The 23,497-nt window shown below is 43.4% G+C and overlaps 1 long non-coding RNA gene across 1 annotated transcript in view; it reads right to left on the bottom strand.

Annotated features, from left to right (window-relative positions):
* The window catches only part of LOC310845410, a 722,498-nt gene that overhangs the window by 336,509 nt on the left and 362,492 nt on the right, over positions 1-23,497 (bottom strand). The gene's annotated exons all lie outside the window — the stretch shown is intronic.

Here is a 23,497-nt window from a genome sequence, read left to right as displayed (position 1 = left end):
AGAACATGAGCTACTTACTCGGTGGAGCATGGAGTGCAAAAGAGATGAATCCTTCTCTTCTTAATAGTACAACAGGAGTGGGCTATGAAGCACATTATTTACTTCAGTGGTCCCATTACTGTATGCCTCATTACATCTGAAGACTGAACTAGCATTTTGAATGCTCCGGCAACAGTGGGAACGCTCGCTTCCATGCCAGTGCATTATTGCCGGTCATCATAAATAACAACTTTCCCAATTTTCCAATATTGATTCATCCATCTGTGTATGAAAGGGAGAAAGGCAGCAAAAATAACACAAACAGCAAAGAGAGCATCTCCCCCTCATAGCACAGTTCTTTTAAGGGGCTGTCCTTGGGACCTGTTCTGCCAAAGGTTTTGGCTTCCAAAGGTTCTTTTGGATTCAGACAGCCATTGGGATAGCTCAGTCAGTTAGAGCATGGTGCTGATAATGCTAAGGTTGCATGTTTGATCCCCTTATGGGACAGCTGCATATTCCTGCAAGGCAGGGGTTGGACTAGATTGCCGCCGGGGTCTATTCCAACTCTGCAGTTCTATGATTCTACAACAAGAGTTGCTCTTTAAAAGGTTTATTTAAAAGATTAGGAAAATAAAGAGCAAAGCAAGAAGTTCATATGGCCCTTTCTGCTGCTGGAGAATCCCCTCTCTTCCAAGGCAGACTACAGGTTCGAACTCCTCACAGGCAATGGGTGCAGTACCCGGTATCAACAGTGAGGTCTGCACTGAAATTCTCACTGGACGTAAGTGGACATGAGCCTTTTATACTATCTGGTAGTGCCGGTGACCCTTGATCATCTGCGTTTGAGTCACATTCCACGACCCTGTCAATGCTGATGTCCGGCAAGGTCCAAGGAACAGTCAAAACAAAATGCAGATTACAAAGAGAGAGATTGATGAGACGGTTGGAACATTCCCATGCTAGTCTACAGAGCACTTTAAGATCCAGGAGAGCCAGTGTGGTGTAGTGGTTAAGAGCAGTAGTCTCGTAATCTGGGGAACTGGGTTCGCATCTCCGCTCCTCCACATGCAGCTGCTGGGTGACCTTGGGCCAGTCACACTTCTTTGAAGTCTCTCAGCCCCACTCACCTCACAGAGTGTTTGTTGTGGGGAGGAAGGGAAAGGAGAATGTTAGCCGCTTTGAGACTCCTGAAGGGGAGTGAAAGGCAGGATATCAAATCCAAACTCTTCTTCTTCTTCTTCCTTTAAACATTTAAACAGCATGTGGCCCCACATCTCCCGTGGGGAGACCTTTCTATAATAATTGCTGATTCTAGCAAAATATGAGCAACTCTTTCAGAACTCTAGTCTACAAATTGTAATATTATAACTATGAGCAAGTGCCAACTCCGGGTCTGTGCTTTTACGTACCTTTGGGGCATTAACTGGGAGATTGTGGCACATCATTCCTCCTCAAAATACAGTGGTAGTGGTCTTCCAAATATGCCCAATTACAAGGCCTTCTTGTATTGAATTGAAGCAATAATAATAATAATAATAATAATAATAATTTATATCCCACCCATCTGGCTGGGTTTCCCCAACCACTCTGGGCTGCTCCCAACTGAATATTAAAAACACAATACAGCATTAAATATGAAAAACTGCCTTCAGATGTCTTTTAAAATAAGATAGTTGCTTATTGCCTTGACATTGGATGGGTGGCATTCCACAGGGTGGGCGCCACTACCGAGAAGGCCCTCTGCCTGGTTCCCTGTAACCTCACTTCTCGCAGTGAGGGAATTGCCAGAAGGCCCTCTGGAGTGGTGGAAAGGGATATCCAGGTTTGTGAACCATGTAAGAAGAAGAAAGAAAGAAAGAAAGAAAGAAAGAAAGAAAGAAAGAAAGAAGCCTGTGTATCAGAGGTGGGATGATCACAGAAACCAATAAACCACTTAATCCTCTGCAAACCACAACAGCAGACATCTCCTTAAAATTTTGATGCAGGAATATAGTACTGCATGGAGCTTGACTGTTTTATACATATCATACATATATGGGGGGGGGGGTTGGCATATAGTGAGGCTTTTAAATCAAAACAGCAATAACACATAAGTGGCTTGGATATAAGGGGTGCTGAATACAAGAGGAGACAGAGCTTGAACAAGTTGGAAATGCCATACTCCATATAGAAATTAATTTATAATGGATTCCTGCCCTGTCCCATTTGGATAAACATTTGAGGAGACAGGGGAAACCCAAGCAATAGAACTACAGAGACAGTACCTTAAGTCCTAATTCATTTTATCCTGCTGTACTAAAAAATGTGATATGGTGAAACTATTGGGTTGTAGCTTTCCTCTCTCTGTGTTAAGTCAAATACACCATGAAAAGAAAGTGTTACAAGAGAACTGTCTGCAAAGTTATTTACTGATCCTTAGAGCCCCAAAGAAATTTCAAATGCATTCAAAATTCAGCAAAGTTTCAGAAATAATCTGACACACAGGATTGCAAACATTTTCACATTTTTACAGTTCCTTTTTGAAACTCAACCTCAAGAGTTATATGGTGTGATGGATCTACCAACTCTCCTTTAAAACATTCATTTCTAATAAAATACCTTTTAAGTATATCAGCAATACATCACTGAGAATGTGTTGTGGGGGGCATGACAGAATTAAATTTCAGCAAGAAAACTCAGGCTAGGAGAATTTGATTGAGAATTTTTTGTCCCCAAATTCCTTTTAGCTCTTCCACTGTTCTTGACTCAAGGCACAACAGACAATCAAAACTAGCTGTCCACATACAGAGATAACTCCATGCTCTTCCCTGATTTAATTTAATTCCCTGATGTAATGTAATACAAAATACAGGTAACAGCAAAGCTCTGTTCTGTGTATTTATCTGGCACTAGACTGAAAATAATGGAAAAATAAGGCAACATTTATTAGGCTACACAACTGTACTTTGTACAGCTGTTCATATTGCTCATAATAAATTTGTCTTTTGACATCTGTTTCTTCTCCTATCCATTCATGTAGCCATATGACAGTGCATAGGTTGTACTAGGGCAACTGGTCTGCTCCTAAAGATGTACAGGCAGAGTTTGCTTTCTGTTAAACACCATTAGATGAACACTGCCACTTTCCCCCTGCCTTAAGAGCTGACACCAGTGTGTGACCTATTCCACAATGTTCAAGTTGTGTTTAGAGATTCATGCCAGAAATTTCTGTGCCTCAGTGCTTATGTGACTTGCCCCAAACAAATGCATCAGAACAGCAACATGATTCTGACATTTGCATGTGCTGTCTGTATGGGGGAACCCATCTCCCAATCTTTTCTACACACTGGTGAAATTGCTGTGGGATAAGTATTGCCAGTTATTAAAACAATTGCAACAAAAAACATTGAAATGCAAATTCCCTCTGAGGAAGCGGAGTGCCTAGTATCAGCCAGTAAATAAACCACAATGACTTTCATTGTTATGCTAGCTTAGTGCTCTCTGTGGGAAAAGTAAAGTCCACTATAATTCAAGGAAATAGAGTATTAAAAATAACTATTTGTATAGAAAATGGATGCCCTGGGTGCACTTTCCCAATAACGTATTGTGCAAAACTTGGATCCCGACAGATCCAGTTTTTCATCCCAAATTGCACTGCTGAAACATCCATGCATTTTGGCATTCTTTGCAAATGTTTACAGAATCAATACACAACTAGATTATAATTTCTCTCCCTTCCTCCTTTTTTCCTGTATATCAGCATGTATCTTTAAAATTGTGCCTTGATAGTTATTGGTTTTAGGTTCTTTGTTTGTTTTTTCTTTGCACTGATAGAGAAAACACTGTAATAAACAGTAGGTGAAATGTGCATAAGGCTGAGAAAATAAACTTTAGTGTAAAAGTGTCAGTGTAAGAAACAGCCCATGATATTCTGTCAGAGATTTCAGAGTCACGGTTAAGTAGTGACTAGTGCCTGAAAGCAAACCAGCTGTCTGAAATGTAACGGTGTAATTCTGTACCGTGTACTCTTAAACAGACATGCATCACCCAAGTCTGCCCAGAAGGAAATTCCATCAAGTACAATGGGATTTACTCCCAGGAAAGTGTGTATAGGATTGCTGCCTTACTCTCAAGCAAGCCCAATTGAACCCAGTGGTAGTCACTTCCAAATTAAAAATAAATAAATCACCCAGTGGGTTAGGCTGCAAGGCCACATTTTTGCATTGCTATGATGTTGTTGCTACCAACCCCTTCACCCTGATGGGGCTCTAGGGAATAAAAGCAATGCTTGTAATCTGATAACTACAGTTCCAACAGTGTGGTCCAAAATAATGTGAAAATGAAGTCCCGGTCACATATTCAGAATGATTTTCAAAACAAACTGAAATGTGTAAAGCAATCCTATACACACTTTCCTGGGAGTAAATCCCATTGTACTTGATGGAATTTCCTTCTGGGCAGACTTGGGTGATGCATGTCACCCATGACACAATCATTTTTGTCATACCAACTTAAGAATACATTATTCCAGACGTTTTCAACCTTTTTGAGTCCACAGCTCCCTTGACCAGCTACATTCTTTCTGTGGCTCCCCTGTGGGGAAACGTACTCCAAACTTCTGAAGCCCAGTTATGTCACCCCTTGCCTGCAAAGCCGGCAGCCCCTCATCCCTTTTCAAACATCCTCCCTTGTGGAGTCTTCACTCAGCCTCCTCTCCTCTTTCCACGGTCGCCTCAGCTCCTGGCAACCAGCACCCCCTGGCCAGCCCCAGAGGCACCATTCACCAGGGAAGCTTGTAGCCAGGATTGCTGCAACAAACAGCCGTGCAAGCTTTTGAGAAGCAGAGGGGCAAGATGGTATCAGAGGAGGGAGGAAAGGAAAGTGGGACAGAGGCCAGTGTTGCCTGCAGTAACCCTGACCATCATTCAAAGCACCCCAGGGTGCCACGGTACACTGGTTGAAAACCACTACATTATTCAGTGAATGTCCTTGAAGTAAGAATTATGGACAAGCACTTCCTCCATGCCTGTTATGAAAGGGAAAGGAAGGTCACTATGTGGCCCAAGGAACCTTTATGAAGCCAAGAAGAGAGTCTTTGTCAGATCCTTCTAACATGCTATTGCAGAGTTGCTCCAGTGTCTAAATTTCGAAGACCTTTACCCCCCGTGTCCCTTGCTTCAGAGATTGGGCCATTAGTAAAGTCTTCAGCTGAAGAGATTTTCCTCTTTGCTGATGACCTGCTTGCTGTGAGGTTTTGTGGAGGTACAGATGTTCATTCTCAAAAAGAGGGGAAGTCCATTTTTTACTTCTTTAAAAACTATAGTCTATTGATATCTTAATTGTTTGGGTTACTTGGGAGACTTGATGGTGCCAATAGTCTACAGAATTTCTGAGAGATTTGAACCAGTGGGAGTGCCAGGTTTTTTGCAGACCTTTTCCCCATTGTTCATTGCCACTGACCTTTGCCCTGTGAGAGACACTTGGAAAAGAAGGGTAAAAATCCATAGTATCTATGTTAATTTTGATCAGTAGGTTGGACAGTTGTAACTTTAGCTCACGCTTCTGAAGTAAGTCAGATATTCAACTACTGTGAATGACAGGATTTGTTCTACGGAATCCACAATTAGGTGCCATACAGTGTGAATTAGTGCTGTGCCTATCCTCCAGTTTCTTGAAAGTTTTCTTCCTCTGTAAAATGCCTTCCTCTTTTTTTGTCTCATTCTCATAGCACTTGAGAATTTATTTAGAATTTCAGTCAGTTTGCAGTTTTGAGCATAACTTATTATTGTGAGGTGACCAAGGGTGGCGTGTGTGTTTTTTCTTCTGGTAAACTTTTCTCTAGCGTTCTGCAGCCTTCCCAGCTGCTCACGCTCCTGATCTGAAAAAGCCCTATGGGAGGAATTAAATCATGATATCCTCCCCTGGGCTTTGATTGCATGAGCAACTGGGAGGGATACAAGAGTGATGATTTGTAAAATGAATGAAAGAACATCCACAAACACTTGTTGGCCACCTCAAAAGTCAAGTAAAAGTGCACAAAAAACAATGTACAGTGGTACCTCAGGTTAAGAACTTAATTTGTTCTAGAGGTCTGTTCTTAACCTGAAACTGTTCTTAACCTGAGGTATCACTTTAACTACTGTGGCCTCCCGCTGCACCACTGCTGCATGATTTCTGTTCTCATCCTGAAGCAAAGTTCTTAACCCAAGGTACTATTTCTGGGTTAGTTGAGTCTGTAACTTGAAGCGTCTGAAACCTGAACGTTTGTAACCCGAGGTACCACTGTACCCCAACCATGAAATTCTCAATGAATTTCTCTCTTGTCTTTAATAATTTTCACTGGAGAATGGTAAAAAAATGCAGAAATTTTCAGAACAGCACTAGGCTGAATGTTCTTTCTCTGATGTAAAGTTGGACTACTTATGAACAACTAATAATGATACATAGTTGGCAAATGTTACATATTTTAATGTTAAATGTGTTTCATTTTTCTAAAAAAAACTTAATTGCAATTAATGTAAAACCATTAAGTACAATAAAAACAAGTTGCAAAACGGATGTTTTATGAGTTATGTACTCAGGTATGTTCTTTCTGTTTCAAGTGCTCATGTGTGTTCTTCCTCTGAAAACATGGCAAGCCTCTTATAATCAAACATCCACCTGAAGCAGCTTAACACACCTGATACCACAGCCACACTCCTACTTTTTGCCTTCTCTTTGTCACTCTAAGCTCCTAGTCATTTCCTAGTCAGAGCACCTGTCCCTTGCAACAATACCCCTGTAGCCAATGCTGTTCATGTATGAGTTTATGTTGGTTCAAGGAAAAATATAGATATAAAAGGAGAATTCCTAGATGCAAAGATCCAAGTTTGGGGCAAGTACTCTTTGGTGAGAGAACCCCAGCAGAGATTTAAAATAACCAAATATGCAGCAAGTAAAGCATTAAAATATAGGCTGTTAGACCCTTAAAATATGCCCCTGTTAGTTTCATCCAAAGTTCTCCTCTTCCCCCAGCATAGAAAAAAACACACAGTTTGGCACACACAAAAAAGGTTTACTTACAAGCTATCCAAAGGTCGAATTCAAGTGATTTTCCATACAGCATTCAGAAAAAGTTGCACAGGCAATAAACTAAGTTTAGTTCCAAAGTGCTGAAAGTTCCTAAATTAGGAAATCAAGAGTGGCTTGTAAGAGCCATGTATTCTGAACTGCAGCAATCAGCTCAGAGCTCCTCAAATGCTGAGCTTCTCTGGTAGACTGGGGGTTGAACAATAGGCTTGATTAACCATTTCCTCCCATGGTAAGGGGAAGTGACCTCACTAAGCCTGCCAGGACTGCTTATTCTATGGTATTAACCCCTTCATGCATCAATTAGACTTAAGCATGTTGGTTATATGAAGTTAGTTATCCCACAGTTAATGTGTATGCTTGTGTGCTAAGGTTTTGTGTGTGTGTGTGTGTGTGTGTGTGTGTGTGTGTGAGAGAGAGAGAGAGAGAGAGAGAGCACTCCTTGAGTTTAAGAACTGTATTCAATAAACAAGATATTCTTATCTTCTCTCCAATATAAGAATCATGTTAAGTTTCGGTTGTATGTCCAACACAAACCACCAACTAAAAGGGAATTAATACTGTAGGACTGGAATAGCATTAAAGCAAAACAGATGAATAATTTCATATGCAATTAGTAGGGGCTCATTTTTTATGTTTTCACTGGAGAGGGACATCAATAAAAGAAATTCAAAGAGACTTGGATCACAGTTGCTTGGTCATCTGGAGAGAATAGTCATTGAGGGGCTTGCTTGACAGGCAGCACTGGTTTCGGTAATCTCTTTGATACCGTTGTTAAAAAAAAAATAGAGAGCAGGCCCTGTTTTTCTGTAAGGTTGTCCTCTAGCCAGAGGCAGTCATTTAGATGTTTATCCCCAGCTTCATAAAAGTCAGGGACAAACATTCTGACTGCGTGCTCTGCCTTCACCCAGAGATGCTTTCTTGCATTGAACCAGAACTGCCCATTACGCCTAAACCAGAAACTCTGCTTTAAAGTCAGTTAACAAACTAAGATAAAACAGCTGGATCTGATATATGAAAGAACTTTCAAATTATTCCAGCTTTATGCCTGTTATTTCAACTGCTTTGTGGACCTACCTCTATCATGAAGAGAAAGCAGCTCTTCAAAGGTTTTACTTTCTTGCTGAATACAGGTTTGGATATACCATTAGAGTCTCCCACCATAAGGTTTGAGATTATTGTTAATGTTGTTGTTGTTGACAGTGTATGACAGCCCTGGACCTGTACTCTTATTATGCATCCCCTGAGCAGTATATAAGTATTGTTAATAAATAATATAATAAATATTTAATTTTTACTTAAAATATGTATATACTACTCTTCAGCACAGCCTTAATACCATAGCAGAATTAATGTGTTCCCTGTGTGTTTGCGTGTGTGTGTGCGCATGCAAAATGTCGCTAATGTTCATTATCATCATGAATTGCTATCTTTCCCCACAAGCTCAATGGGCTTCCTGAGTGTTTAGGGTTGTCAGAAAAACAAGGAGCTGAAGCAGATTTTTAAAAGTTATATGTTATGTACTGAGTTGAATAGGATCCAAACTGCAGCAGTCTGATTGGTCCTAGAACAACAGGATTCAGAATGCAGCAGTCTGATTGGTCCTAGAACAATAGGATTCAGAATGCAGCAGTCTGATTGGTCTTAGAACAATGCAGCAGTATGATTGGTTGGCAGGAACCACCCAATCATGCTCCAGATAGAAGTGAATCCACAACCTGATTGGCTTACAGTAGAATTCCAGAATTAGCCAATCATGTGCAGCCCATTGTGTAAATAATGTATATAAAGCAGATACTTTGAGGGGACTTTGATTCATTCCTCCTCACCACTATGAGCTGAATAAAGAGCATGAAATCACTTTGCGAATCTGAGTATATTTCACTGGCGACGAGGATGGGATCCCGCTGAGCTGACTGCCACACACAGCACTGCCACCTGCCGCACTGCTGCCTCGCACTGTGTATCCAGGCTTCAGCTCCGGGACACAAGGAACTCAGAATGGCAACCGACAGCAGCTTCTCGCCGTTCAAGCCAGCATCTGGAGACTGGGAAGCGTACGCCTCCCGTTTCACCTTCCTCCTAGAAGCCAAAGGGGTCACCGATGCAGAAGACGCCAAGAAGAGGGCAATATTCTTCAGCATCTGCGGAGAGGAGACATTTGAAATCGCCCGGGCTCTCCTTGCATCTGAAGACGTCGCTACTGTTCCATACAAAACAGTAATGGAACAGCTGAAGGGGCACTTTTCGCCACAGCCCTCAGTGGTGGCTCGTTGAAATGCCTTCTACGCAAAGCGGCAAGCCCCTGGGGAAACCATAACTGGGTTTGTGACCTCTCTCTGCCAAGCTGCCCGGTTCTGCAACTTCTCAGAGCTGGAGAACATGCTTCATGACCGCCTCGTCGGTGGCCTAAAGGATGAGAAGCTGCAACGACGCCTCTACGCTAAGAAGAACCTAACGTTCCAGGTCGCTCTGGAGGAGGCCCTGGCAACGGAAGCTGCCGAGAGGTCGACGCAAGAGGCACGGCCGAGCCAGCCGTCCCAACCGAGGGTCCACCACGAAGACCTCACCGACGACTCAGGATCCAACAGAGAGGAGGTGCACCGAGTACAGCAGCGCACTCAAGCAGCCCACATACCACAGCTGCCTTGATGAGAAGGAGGGAACTGCGCAAGCTGTGGAGAAAGTCATGAGAGGAGGACCTGCCGTTTCCGCAACGCAGAGTGCAGGCAGTGCAGAAAATTGGGACACATCGCCCGGGTGTGTCGGGCTCGGCCCACCCGACGCCAGGCACCAGATGACCAATCCAAGAGCCCCAGGTCCCGGGGCCCAACGCACCAAGGCAACTCGACGGAGCTCACGGACTTCCAGGTATACCAGTTGCCCCACCCCAACGTAGAGAAAATTTATGTAGAGGTACGGATAGAGGGGGCCCCATGCTGCATGGAGCTTGACATGGGTTCAACTCTATCCATAATCTCAGCAAGGACCTTAAGGAAACTGTGTCCTACTGGAGGTCTCAAACTCAGGCCGGCCCCATTCACCCTCCGGGACTTCCAGAAACGTAAGGTCCCCACAATGGGGATGGGGACCTTCAGGGTGCAATACCGAGGGCGGACACGGCAACTGGACTTGCTTGTGGTCAAGGGCCCCTACATTAGCTTACTGGGATTGGCATGGTTTGGACCACTGGGGCTAGCCATCACTGTGGTGAACCACACGAGCTTACAAGTGGACGTGGATGCCGTATGCAAGGAATTTCCGGGGGTTTTCGATGGGAAATTGGGACAGTATACGCCCCCCATTGCTCTACAGCTTGACCCCGCAGTACGACCGGTCAGGCTCAAGGCCTGCCAGGTCCCGTTCACCCTGAAACCCCGTATAGACAAGGAATTGGACCGACTCTTGGAGCAAGGAGTGCTGGAGCCGGTGCCTAATGCCCCCTGGGAAACCCCAATCGTCACACCCGTCAAGCCTAATGGTTCGGTCCGCATCTGCGCAGACTACAAATGTACCATAAACAAGGCCCTCACGGCCCATGCATACCCAGTGCCAGTGGTCAGCCATGTCCTTGCCACCCTGGCTGGGTCGAAAATTTTTGGCAAGCTGGACTTGGCCCAAGCATATCAACAGCTGCCAGTAGATGAGGCTACAGCAGAGGCACAGACAATTGTGACACACAGAGGAGCGTTCAGGGTAAAGCGGCTGCAATTCGGTGTCAGCATGGCACCAGGCATATTCCAGAATCTAAGGGACTCTCTCCTTAAAGGGATTCCTGGTGTCACCCCCTTCTTCGATGATGTGTTGATTGCCGGATTACCAGAGGAGTTTGAGGACCGCCTCCGCACCGTTCTGCACCGTTTCCAGACGGCGGGTCTCAAGGTGAAGCGGGAAAAATGTCTACTAGGATTGCCTCAAGTGGACTTTCTGGGATTTATGGTGGACGCAGAAGGGGTCCACCCGACTGGGGACAAGGTACGGGCCATTTGTGATGCCCCAGCGCCCAAGAACAAGACTGAACTTCAGGCCTTCTTGGGACTATTGAACTTTTACCATTCCTTCCTTCCCCACAAGGCAGCAGTAGCAGAGCCCCTACACAGACTCCTGGACAAGCGGGCCCCTTGGGTGTGGGGCCAGCGTCAGGAGGCCGCATTTCAGGCAGTCAAGGACTTGCTTGTCTCAAACTCGGCCTTGGCACACTTCGATGAGAGGCTGCCGGTGGTGCTAGCATGCGACGCCTCACTCTATGGCATTGGCGCTGTCCTGGGACACCAACTCCCGGATGGAAGAGAGGTACCGGTGGCATACTTTTCCCAGACACTCAACGCAACCGAGCGGAACTACTCGCAAATCGACAAGGAGGGTCTGGCAATCGTGAAGGGAGTAAAAAAATTCCATGATTTCTTGTACGGGCGGCCCTTCACCGTGGTGACTGACCACAAGCCGTTGCTTGGCTTGTTTGCCCCCGAAAAGCAGAACCCCAAAGTGCTGTCTCCTCGCGTCCTCAGGTGGTCAGTTTTCCTTGCCAGCTACCAGTATGCACTGATTCACCGCCCTGGGAAGGCGATGGGCCATGGGGACGCCCTCAGCAGGCTACCACTACCAGAAACAGGCCCCGACCCAGCACCTGCACAAGAGGTTATGAGCCTGGAGCTGCTTCCCGACCGCCCCATTCAGGCACAAGAAGTTGCACACCATTCCAAGAAAGATAGGGTCATCTCCCGGGTCCTGGACTGGGTGTGGAGGGGATGGCCCAGCAGCAGCCCCGGGCCAGAATTCGCCAGCTACACAACCCGCAAACATGAACTATCAGCCCATAAGGGGTGCCTGTTATGGGGAAGCAGGGTCGTTGTTCCCCAGCCCCTCCGCAAAAGGGTCCTCACAGCCCTACATGAGACACACCCAGGGGTAGTAAAAATGAAAGCCCTTGCCAGAAGTTATGTGTGGTGGCCGGTGATCGACGGAGAGATAGAGGCCTGGGTCAAACACTGCCAGGCCTGCCAAGAATCCCGCCCAGATCCCCCAAGGGCCCCAGTCCAGTCCTGGGAGTCTGCCCGAGCACCATGGTCACGCCTGCATGTGGACTTCGCTGGCCCCTTTCAGGGGAAAACATTCTTCATAGTGGTGGACTCCTACACCAAATGGCTGGAAGTCGCACTGGTACCATCCACTTCTATGTCCGCAGCCATCCGGGTACTACGCAGGCTGTTAGCAACCCACGGGCTCCCTGACACTCTCGTCTCAGACAACGGGACTGCATTTATATTTTAGGACAGGGGTCAGGTCAGCAAACCTTTTCATTAGGGGGCTGATGAATACCCTGCAAGCCGGTCCCGCAGCTGCCTCCGGACCTGGAGGAGGAACGCACTCTGCATGTGCTCAGGAGCGTGTCTTGGCGCCACCCGCTCACTGGCATTGTTGATGAGCAGCAGCCACTCCATGGGCCCGTCCCTGCAGAGCTCCCAGGCGGCGTGTACCATGCTTTGCGGCCCGCCGGCTGAGGCCAGGTCAGCGGGCAGAACACGCACACGGAGCACTAGGCAGGCAGCATGCAGGAGCTTCCTGCAGCCAATCTGAAGCCACATCAGCTTTGCTGCCCACCCAGAAGCTGTGCCAGCGTCATGGAAGTCAGTCCCCACACAGCGAGGCATCCGCAGCACGCAGGGACTGACCGAGCGGGTGGCAGGGTCCACTTTTACAAGCATGGGGGCCACATCCAGCCCCTGGGCGTTAGTTTGCTGACTCCTGGTTTAGGGTAAATAGGTATTGTTTCCCCCTGAGATCTCCCTCAAAAAACAGCTAGTGTCCACACTCAACTCACTCTCTGGGCTCTGCTACCCCACTCAAATCCAATATTTCAACAGCTGGCTATTCTAACAGTTTGGGAGATACCAAACTGAGCACAGTACATCAGTAAGGTAGGGCAAGGTTGATAAATCTTCCCCCCTCCACTGCCGCTTTCCTCACTTTTGTTATTTGCCTGAGATTAGGAACACAGGGAACTACCTGATATCAAATCATTAGTCCATCTGATCCAGTGCTGTCTGCACTGTGGCCCTCTCAGATGTTACCAAACTACAACTTCCATTGTTCCCTGACTAATGGCCAGGCAGGCTGGGGAAGATGGGACTTGTAGTTTAGCAAAATCTGGGAGGGCTACAGGTTAGGTACAACTGGTCTACAGAAACTGGAAGTAGCTCCTGGGTTTCAGACAGAATCCATTTTCAGTCCTACCCATAGGTGCCAAACATTGAACCAGAAACATTTGCATACAAAGTACAGTGGTACCTCGGGTTACATACGCTTCAGGTTACATACGCTTCAGGTTACATACGCTTCAGGTTACAGACTCCACTAATCCAGAAATAGTACCTCGGGTTAAGAACTTTGCTTCAGGATGAGAACAGAAAGCATGCAGCACTTTAACTTATTTAGTTAAAGTGGTACCTCAGGTTAAGAACAGTTTCAGGTTAAGAACAGACCTCCAGAACAAATTAAGTACTTAACTTGAGGTACCACTGTATATGCTCTTCTACTGAACTGTGGCCCTTTGAGCTAAACCCAGAGGAGTACAGACAAACACCCAGAAGGTGTAGTAGTAGCCATATGCACGTGCAAGCCTAATGCGCTTGCAGCACAAGCCTGATAGCATGGTCTGGTTTAACAGCAACAGCAACAACAATTTTATTATTTGCACTCCACCCATCTGACTGGGTTGCCCCTGCCATTAGACAGCCCTAATCCTGTTTAAGCACATATTCATTGGTATAACAAGCTGTAAGGCTGGGGAATATTTATAGCAATATTTCAATGTCATTGACAAAAAGCCTTCTGCTTTCCCACATATCCTGCTAAATGTATGCACGTAAAGTACTGTATGTCTTGTAAAAATGCTCCGTGTTGGAATTGTAAAAGTAGGTAATTGCTTCTCTTTTGTCTCCAATGGCAGCAATTTTATACTGGGTCAAGAGACTTAGAAATCCTATCAGTTCCCAACAAAGCATCATTCACCTAAGGGGTTTCTCTCCATCTGTAAAATCCTAAGGCAATTCAAGAAGAGGTGGTGCTTCTCCAGAAAGATTTTAACTAGCTAAAAACAAATTAAGATGAATTCAGCAATGACTGGCATCTTGGTACTCAAATGATTACGCAACAACTTTCACATGCAAATATACATAATTTAAAATATTTAGAGAGGATTATAATAAGCAGCTTAATAACTGTCTATGCCTAAGCTGGACCTTTTCATTCACTCCAGAATCTTATCACAAATGACTCTGGAAAGAATTCTTTAGGAATTTGTGAGCAAATGTCAGTAACTCTTTATTAAACTCTCCCCAAATCACTGGCAAAGCAGTCCTTTATATTTATCAATAGGATGCTAAAACATTTTACAATAACATTTCTAAAGCATTTAAGAGAACAAAATTATTTCCAGTTATCACTGAACTAACCCTGGGGTGCCCAATGTGGCACTCCTGGGCACCACAGCAGCTTCTGACCCCATTTGGGGCACACTAAAGGCCTGCTATCACTCCCAATTTGAGTTTTTGAGGGGGTGATGCCAGCTTTATTGTCTGTCTTTTACTGGTGGGTTGGTGTGTATGTATCTAGGTGTTTTGCCTGTTTTAGGGATGTGTGTAGCACATGTAGGTGCTTTTGCTGTTTTTTGGGAGGGGGAAGGGAGCTTCACCCATTTGTCTTGTGTGAAATTGCTATTTTGTGATTCCCATGACAGTTTCTTCCACTTCCAAATGCACCCCTTGTCCCCAAAGGGCTAGGGACCATTGATCTAACCCATGGTTTGGGTGGGTGGGAACAAGCTGCATCAAGCTTGGGTGAGTGCATCCCCCGATCCTCTTCTCCATCTGCATGCATGAGAGGAGAAGACCGAAAGATTTCCCTGTTGAATAAACCATAAGGTAAAGGTAAAGGTACCCCTGCCCGTATGGGCCAGTCGTGTCCGACTCTAGGGTTGCGTGCTCATCTCGCTCTATAGGCCGTGAGCCGGCGCCGTCCGAAGACACTTCCGGGTCACGTGGCCAGCATGACGAAGCTGCAGCTGGCAAGCCAGCACCAGCGCAGCACACGGAAACACCGTTTACCTTCCCGCTATAAAGCGCTCCCTATTTATCTACTTGCACTTAGGGGTGCTTTCGAACTACTAGGTGGGCAGGTGCTGGGACCGAAAGATGGGAGCTCACCCCGCCTCGGGGATTCGAACCGCCGACCATACGATCAGCAAGTCCTAGGCACTGAGGTTTACCCACAGCGCCACATAGTTTCCCATTATCTACTGCAGGAATGGGGATCCTGTGGCCATCCAGATATTGTTGGACTCCAACTCCCATAAGCCCCTGTCAATACGGCCAATGGTCAGGGATGACTCCAACTCCATGGGTCTTCTGTTGTCTTTATAATTTATGGCCTGATCCCATGAAAAGGGCACCAGGAAACAGAGGTCCAGGATGAAGATCAGATTTGGATGTAGGACTCTCAGTGTAGATCTGGAAAATGTTGGGTTTCTCCATAGGTTGCTCTACCCCAGCTCTACCCCAAAGTGATACATAATTTGACTCTGTAGCTGAAATAAGATTACATAAATAACTAATAATCTCTCAGATCACTCGCACACCAACAAAAACTTTAATGTGGATTTGGGTTCCTGCAGTGAATATTTGCAAGCAGCAAGAGTGTTTAATAAGATGTTGAGCTGAAGCACAAATCTCTGATGTTTATCTACCCTCAAGAGCAGATTAGGGTTTAAATCAAGAGGAAAATAAACTAACATCACAGCATCATTGGTACTTAGGTATGTTTTTGCAGCCCCTGCCATATTTGCTCCTCTGATACCAATGCTCATGAGGTAGGAACTTAGTTACCAAAGAGATCGAGAAGTGTTCTGAATAGTCAAAGGTTGTAATACGTTTAATGTGCAGTGAATTGGTAGGTTTTATGCATGTTTAATGATATTTGAGAAACATCCCTGTAGGACAAGAAGAATGCCACATCACTGTCTCAATACCATAGTACTCCCTGCTAATTGTCTGAGCAATAAATATCGTGATACCAAGATGTTAATATTACCATTATGTGTTCTACAAGGCTTTATGGTCACCCAGCAAAGTGTTAGAAAGTTTCCTTTGACCCCCCCCATTCCATTTATGGATGGATGTATTAAATCCCTATACTGCTCTTCATCCAAGAATCACACAGCAGTTTATAAAAACACAAAAATACGTACTACAGTTCTCTGTAGCAACAAATGCCGAGTCCTATTGAAAGTCATTGAAATAAAGTTAGTTGCAACTAACTTTGCGCACTGATTTCAGTGTGTATCTGCTTCTAGGTTAGGGCCACAGTTCTCACAAATTCTCCTTGAGAAGTGTTCAGTAATTTGGAATCCAACATTTCCCTACAAGTTATTAAAATATTGCCGAAGGGATTAACATTCACATTTAGCATAATAGGGAACAATTATTATTATTATTATTATTATTATTATTATTATTATTATTATATTATTATTATTATTATTATTATTATTATTATTATTATTATTCTAACACACCACCATTCTATACTATTTAAATGACCTTATTTTGTCAGTGCAAAAAAGGGAGGAAAAGCTCATCCTTTGATTTAAGAAAGCAATTTGACAAAAATGCAGGCTATTTTCTTTTCCAGGTTTCTGAGCAGCTGACAGTGGAGTAATACAGTTTATGTTTTAAAGTCCAATGGTAATTGAAAACGACCGCTTTGTTGCTCTTGTCACTGGAGCAAGCAGCATGGGAAGTCAGAGACCATTTGGAGCTTCACTTCAATGCTCTTGATAACAAATTGTTAGAGACTCCCAATAGTCTCCTTGCTGAACTTTCCTCCAAGTCCCTCTAGGCAGAGAGTGAGTATCTCAGCTTTTGGCAGGTCCAAGCTATACTATATTGACATTTGAGAATGATGGTATCAGTTACGCTCATGGAATGAGAACAAAATGCTCTTCTGGGATTGTCTATGTGACTCTGATTATCTGGCAAATACTTAGTTTAGTTCCAATAGAAAGACCATGGAGCAGAGTCCTGATATTACTTCCCATTCAAAGTAGCTGTGTTTGGGTTCCCCATCCCACCCACAATGACAAGCACATAGAAGCTTTGATTTGTGAAGCACTGTGACATTTTATGTTATTTATTTATACTTAAATTTCTTATACTACTAAATCGAGAAAGAGAAAAATCTCCTTAAATTAGATTTGGGTGGCAGATTGAGATAGAAAAGCTGAGATTTGCACTGGAGATTCTTCTGATATTTTTGCAATCCAAGTGCCCCCCCCCAAAATTAGGGTTTGAAATCTTGCACTGATTGGTTAGCTATTATTGTTATGGTTCCTAATTCCACATACTCACTTCTGAGTGCTCTGCATTGCCATGGACTGAATACTTTGGCCCAGATTTTTTCAGCAATTCCAGAAGGTGAGGACAAAAGCACCCCCAAAATTTGGATTAATCTTCTGGGGTGGATGAAGCTGAAAAATACTGGTCTCTCACTCTATGTGTGTGTGTGTGTGTAAACTTTGCCACCACTTCATTGCTGGCAAGCCCCTGAAGATCATTCCAATTTTCAGGGACTGTTTTTCACCCACCCCCTTAAAACTAACGAAAAAGCCTAGTCCAAAGGGTTCACACACCAGAAGCTGCTGGGTGGGGATCAGGTAATTTAATATACACATGGATTTCTGATGCATTGAATTTTCTTATAGCTAAAACTTCCCTTTAGAATGGCATGCTAATGAAAACCCTGCTGAAAGGCAGGCTGCCCTTTATCTGGGGAGTTGTAAGCCTAGTTGATTGCATGCCGTGTGACTTGGGTAATAAAATGTGTCCTGCTTGATACAAGAAGACAAATATCCTTGTCATCCGTCAACAATATTCATCTGCAGCTGCCGTCTGATGGCTAATAATTAGAGCTATTAATTGTCTGGAAATATAGGAAGAGCACCAAGTACTCAGCAATTTCAGACATGGTATTAACACATGATTTAAAAAGGGGGTGGGAAGGACACAGGGCAAAATGGCCTCAAGATGCCATTAATGAGCTCAGAGACCTCAAACGCATTTAGGTTACCAGTTTAGACATACCCTCGCTGATTGCTGAACTTGCCTGATGCATGCAAGCCTTTTTAAAACTAAAGGACTGAACAAGGCTCTCAAATTCTTACTTAGACATATCTTGGCATGGTGGTGATTAAACTACAAGAGAAAAGCAACAGTACTTACACGTAGATGCTTTCCTCAAAAATAGGGTAAATAGTTTCTATTCAGTCTCTGTCCAGGAGGGGCTGTTACTGGTACACCAGCTTCACGCGGAGAAGGATGCTTTGTTCCACCAGGGTGACTTAAGTCTCCAGTAACCAGTTTCATATCAAAGTCCCATACCACCCACAACTATTAACCTGAACCTTCAGAGTGATTGTGGCCACACTGGAGAAAGGCTGAACACTATCTCCCATGGCTTGATGAACCATGCAGCAATAGCACCTCTGGCTTGTCTAGATAGAGTCTTCACCCAAACTATTACACAGCTTAGGTCCAAACTATTTGAAAGATGCATTCCCTCATACAAACCTGTCCAGCTTTTGAGAACTTTGGAGGAGGCCCTTCTCTTGGTCCCAGTGAGAAAGCCAGTGCAGTTGGGCCAGGATCAGTGTAACATGCTCAAACTGTCTTGACCTAGTGAGCAACCTGGCTGCTGAATTCTGCACTAGCAGAAGTTTCTGAACTATCTTCAGAGGTGGCCCCACATATAACATGCTGCTCTATTGCTTCTAGCATAAAAAATTGTGTGTATACATTTGGTAAATGACAAGCTGTATCATATAGTTCTATGCTCTTTGCTGAACTCCGGAACTGTGTTATTGAAGAATGACTGTAACAATGCTCAGGTCTTGGAATTCAGAATAGCTGGATATATTGTACAGACGTCTTTTACACACACATGACTGTCAGATGCAAAGTTATTTTTACCACTCTCCCTCTCTCCCATTCAGCATGCCTAGCCATGCCAAGATGATGGAAATGTTTGCTTCTGTCTACCTCTAACGCTACCATTCTGTTTAACCCTGCATTTGAACTCTGAAAGCCTGCCAGATCACAGTCACATTTGATGAATAATGAAATAAAGAGAGATAAGCGCTGGCTGACGTTGAGTGATGTTGCAGTTCAGCACTGGAGTATCCTTAAGGAATCATACATTTGAAACTCAGGTGGGGCAGTTCCCCCAAGATAAATACAGCCTGGTCTCAACTTGTTTTCCCTCCCCATTAAAGACACTAGTGTTTGTGAGCAAAAGGGCAGCAAAATCTGTGGAAGTTTAATTTTTCTCTCTACCAAAGCTTGAGTGTTATACAGCTGCTCGGACGTAAATCCTCATTTGTATTCTTAACACTTTTGTAGTCACAGCATTTTCTCTGAAGTAAAGAGGGGGGAAATTCTGATAAAAATCTGGAAACATCCTAAGTTTAGCCCTTCCTTTTTCTAAATAACTCAGAAATTCAAAGGCACCCACCACAAGCCCGCCCACCCGCAACAAACTGTCTGAAATATATCAAGGTCTTAATTCTTATAAGTTTCTTATAAGAAAAGATTAAATCATCAAACTAAAATGTATATAAACACTCAGCTGTTAAGTATTAAATTATATGGATTAATATTGTGCACAGGTATGTTTTTATTAAAAACCATTTATATTCGTATATTAGGGTACTGTGTTAGGAAATCCAAATCTGAGTATTTGATTAAAACATAATTATGCCCAAGAAACCCTTTGAAATATGTATTTTGTGCATTAACGAAGTACAGGCAACTCCCCATTTGTGCAGGGGTTATGTTCCAAGGCACCACACGTTTAGGTGAATTCATGTATATTGGGACCATCATTGAAAAAGACTGCAGATGCCCTCTAAACCTCTGCAAACCCTTGAAAAACCATTAAAAAAACCCAAATCCACCAAACTCCACCACAATCGCTTCCTCCAAATCTCCTTCTCAAAGCTCCAACTCTCCATAGGTCTCAGAGGTCAGTACAAAGGCTCATGAGATTGCTAGACACAACTTTCATGCCATTTTTGCCATCTTCGTGCTCTTTTAGGGCCCTTTTTGTGCCACTTCTGGGTTCATGACAATGTGCTCGTGCACCTGTGCCTTGAATGTGTGTAAAGGGGGAGTTGCCTGTAGTCTATAAAGTGCCAAAATGCTGATGAATTTTCATGAGGACTTGACTTTTTTCTGAAATTGAAAACCCATTTTGGAATACAGAAAACTTAATTTAAGATTGTAAAAATGAGGGGAGGAACAGACAACTTGCCCATCCCTAGTGTTTTGAAATCAACAGTTAAACCATAGTAATTTGGCTGAAAACCTTAGCATTATCTGATCTGAATAGGGCTTACTTTCCACTAATAAAGTTCAGACCTAGGTGTTATTTTCACTGGAAGGAAATTTTATTGGCTAATTGAAATTGAAAAAGTGGTGGTTAAAAAGATCAAGCCCAATATCTAGAAATGTTGAGCACGTGTCATATGCATGGCATACAGCTGCTTCTGTTTAGTTTCACACCCACGTACAAACAATAAATACTAAACCCTTCTTCCGCCTGACAACCAGATCAAAAATTAATTCGTGAGATTTTGCAGGTCAAGCTAAGCAGAAAAGAACTCTTGCCATAATCTAGATTTCCCTTGTGCTGGCATCAACAATAGGACAAATGCAATCCAATTTTCTCAAAATTATCTATCATTCATAACTTGACCTCATCATGCACACCAAAAATATGGAGTTGTCCATCTACCTTGACATATTCATTTCACAGTGTTAAAAATGCATTCATCATATTTCTCATTTTATTCACATTGTTCTTGATAGATGATAGCAAAATTGTGCTAGCCTTAGATATATTTTTTTAAAAATGCCGGAATATAAGAAATGGCATTCTTTGCCAGGAGTCCCCCAAAAATGCAAAAGCAGTATCTTTTTCTTTTTTTAAAAAAACTGCTCTCTACTTGTCATTTTCTTAAATGTTCTTCCTGTTATATTCACGTTAGCGAAAAGCCCATTTGTCCCACAAGTTGTGAGGGTCATCAAACCTCCCTTCTACTGCCTTGGCTGCCATTGGTTCATTTCTCTTGACATCACAGGTCCTATTCATGCATTCAAAAGGACAACCCAATGTTCCCCGCTTGAGCAGGAATGTCTGAAGGGGCTTCTAAGAACATTTGACTGAGCACTTATGAGCCTTTTTGCAATCAGGAATCCTGCCTATTAGGAGCTTTAAAGTCCCAAATTGCGACGTCTTCTTTCCAAAGTGAATCTGATGTGATAGGAATCCTCCATTATTGCTTTTTTTATTTCTGATTTTTTGTACAGACCACTGTGCTTTGGCAGTTCATAGTAGCTTTCCATTTATTTGCATTCTCTCCCCACCCCCATGCTTCCCCCACATATGTTTGTACTGCACTGACCTTGCCAGTGTCCTGCCCCACCAACTGCTACTGTGAATCAGTCTTTATAGGAGATGCTGCAGTCCCGTGCCCCCAAACAAATTTGAAATCAGATAAGGGAATCTAAGCTGGGGTTTAAATACAGAATTGTTCACTACATGTGCATACTACATTTCATTCTGATATCTGACTATTCAGTTGTGTTGAACTAAAAGCAATGCTTTGCTCACTGAACTGCAGAAATGAATGGATTCCATATAGTAGCTAAATGACACTCCATGATTGATATGTCCAGAAACCATCCTAGTCAGTGGCGTAGCGTGGGTTGTCAGCACCCGGGGCAAGGCAAGTAATTTGCACCCCCTAACCCGTGGATTTGCGCCCCCTAACCCGTGGATTTGCGCCCCCTAACCCGTGGATTTGCGCCCCCTAACCCTGACCCCCATATGTTGCGCCCGGTGCGGCTGGCCCCCCCTGCACCCCCCACGCTACACCATTGATCCTAGTAAATGGTCAGAAATCATCCTAATAAAAGGCATTTACCCTGCCACCATGAAAAGCATTAAACCTTTTCTTTATATTTTTTTTGGCCAGTTGTGCGCAGAAATATGACATGCACAGAACAATATTCAGAAGCTTAAAGCTTTAGCTGGCTTAACACTAAAGCTCTTCTTTGTAAGCTACTAATTATGCTCTGAATAGTCTGCTGTTAGTTTGCAATTCACATATACTCCTTTTAAAACTGAAAATTTGGCTCTTTTTTTTTAAAAAAAGTATTTCAATTCACCACCTTCATTGTTGTGAAGGCCTAAATAAAGCTATCAAAGACATATTCCAAGCTCTTGATACCGAAAATAAAATTGTGGATCCAACAGCTGGTAGATGTTCCACAGGGACCCTAAAAACAATAAACAATGATCCAACCAAGGCTAGGCACTCATAACATGCACCATTGATTTCAGCTTTCTAAAAGTTTAATTATCACAACAGCATAGATTTTCAAAACCTTATACAAAACTCAATGTACATTAAAAAGAAGGCGATACGAGATGCTATCAATACCAAGAACAGAAGCTTTCACACATAGCTGTCCAGAGGCAAAACTCCTAAAGGCCTTCTCAAAATCTTCTAACTGTTTATTTACAGTACATTAGAAGTTAAAGGATAGCAAAATCTCTTTATCCATTGGAACAATTCCCCTATACATTTCTCCTCAGAAGTAACTCACATCAAGGTCAATGGTTCTTATTCCCAGATTAATTGTGTATAGGTCTGCAGCTTAAATAAATAAGATTAGAAACTTCCCTTGGTCAAAATACACCAGCACATCAAGTACTTATTAGCTAAACAAACAATGGGTTGAGAAAGCATCTTTCTGGTCCTGTAGCAAACTTGTAAACATTTGTAAAGAACTCAGTGGCACAAACAAACAAATTGAACATTAGGGATTACTATATTAACAATGTTTTGAAACATGCCAATATTCGTTGGCAGATGTTTGGATTCATGGTCCAAAAAGAATACCCACAGTATGCTAAGGCTTAGATGAAACTGAAACAAGACTTGGCTTTATATTTCTATGTATTACAATTTTCCTGGTGCTCCATTACTAGTTCTGGGATTTAGGAGCAGTTGCATGCACCTATAGGGAAGACAAATTTTTGCCCCCTGACCCCAGATTTACAGGACCCCAACTAGCATGAAGTTATACTCCAACAACATTTGGAGGACAACAATTTCTTCATCCCTCGCATATATATTCAACTATATGTCTTATTATGTAACTATATGGCTTGTTAAATAGACCCCAATACGAGCACATACCATTCTATAATGGCATCAAGATTGCTCATTTGATCTTTAGGTCACTGTGACGTTTCCTAACACATAAACAATTAGGCCTGACCAATTTATCTGCACCCTGCTTTGTCACTCAGTTTACATATTTGTCACAAATATCACAGAGGCTAAGGAGGCCAG

Source organism: Podarcis gaigeae (assembly GCF_964106915.1).
Source record: "Podarcis gaigeae genome assembly, chromosome: 5".
NCBI lineage: Eukaryota > Metazoa > Chordata > Lepidosauria > Squamata > Lacertidae > Podarcis > Podarcis gaigeae.
This window is presented reverse-complemented; position numbering and strand designations above follow the sequence as displayed.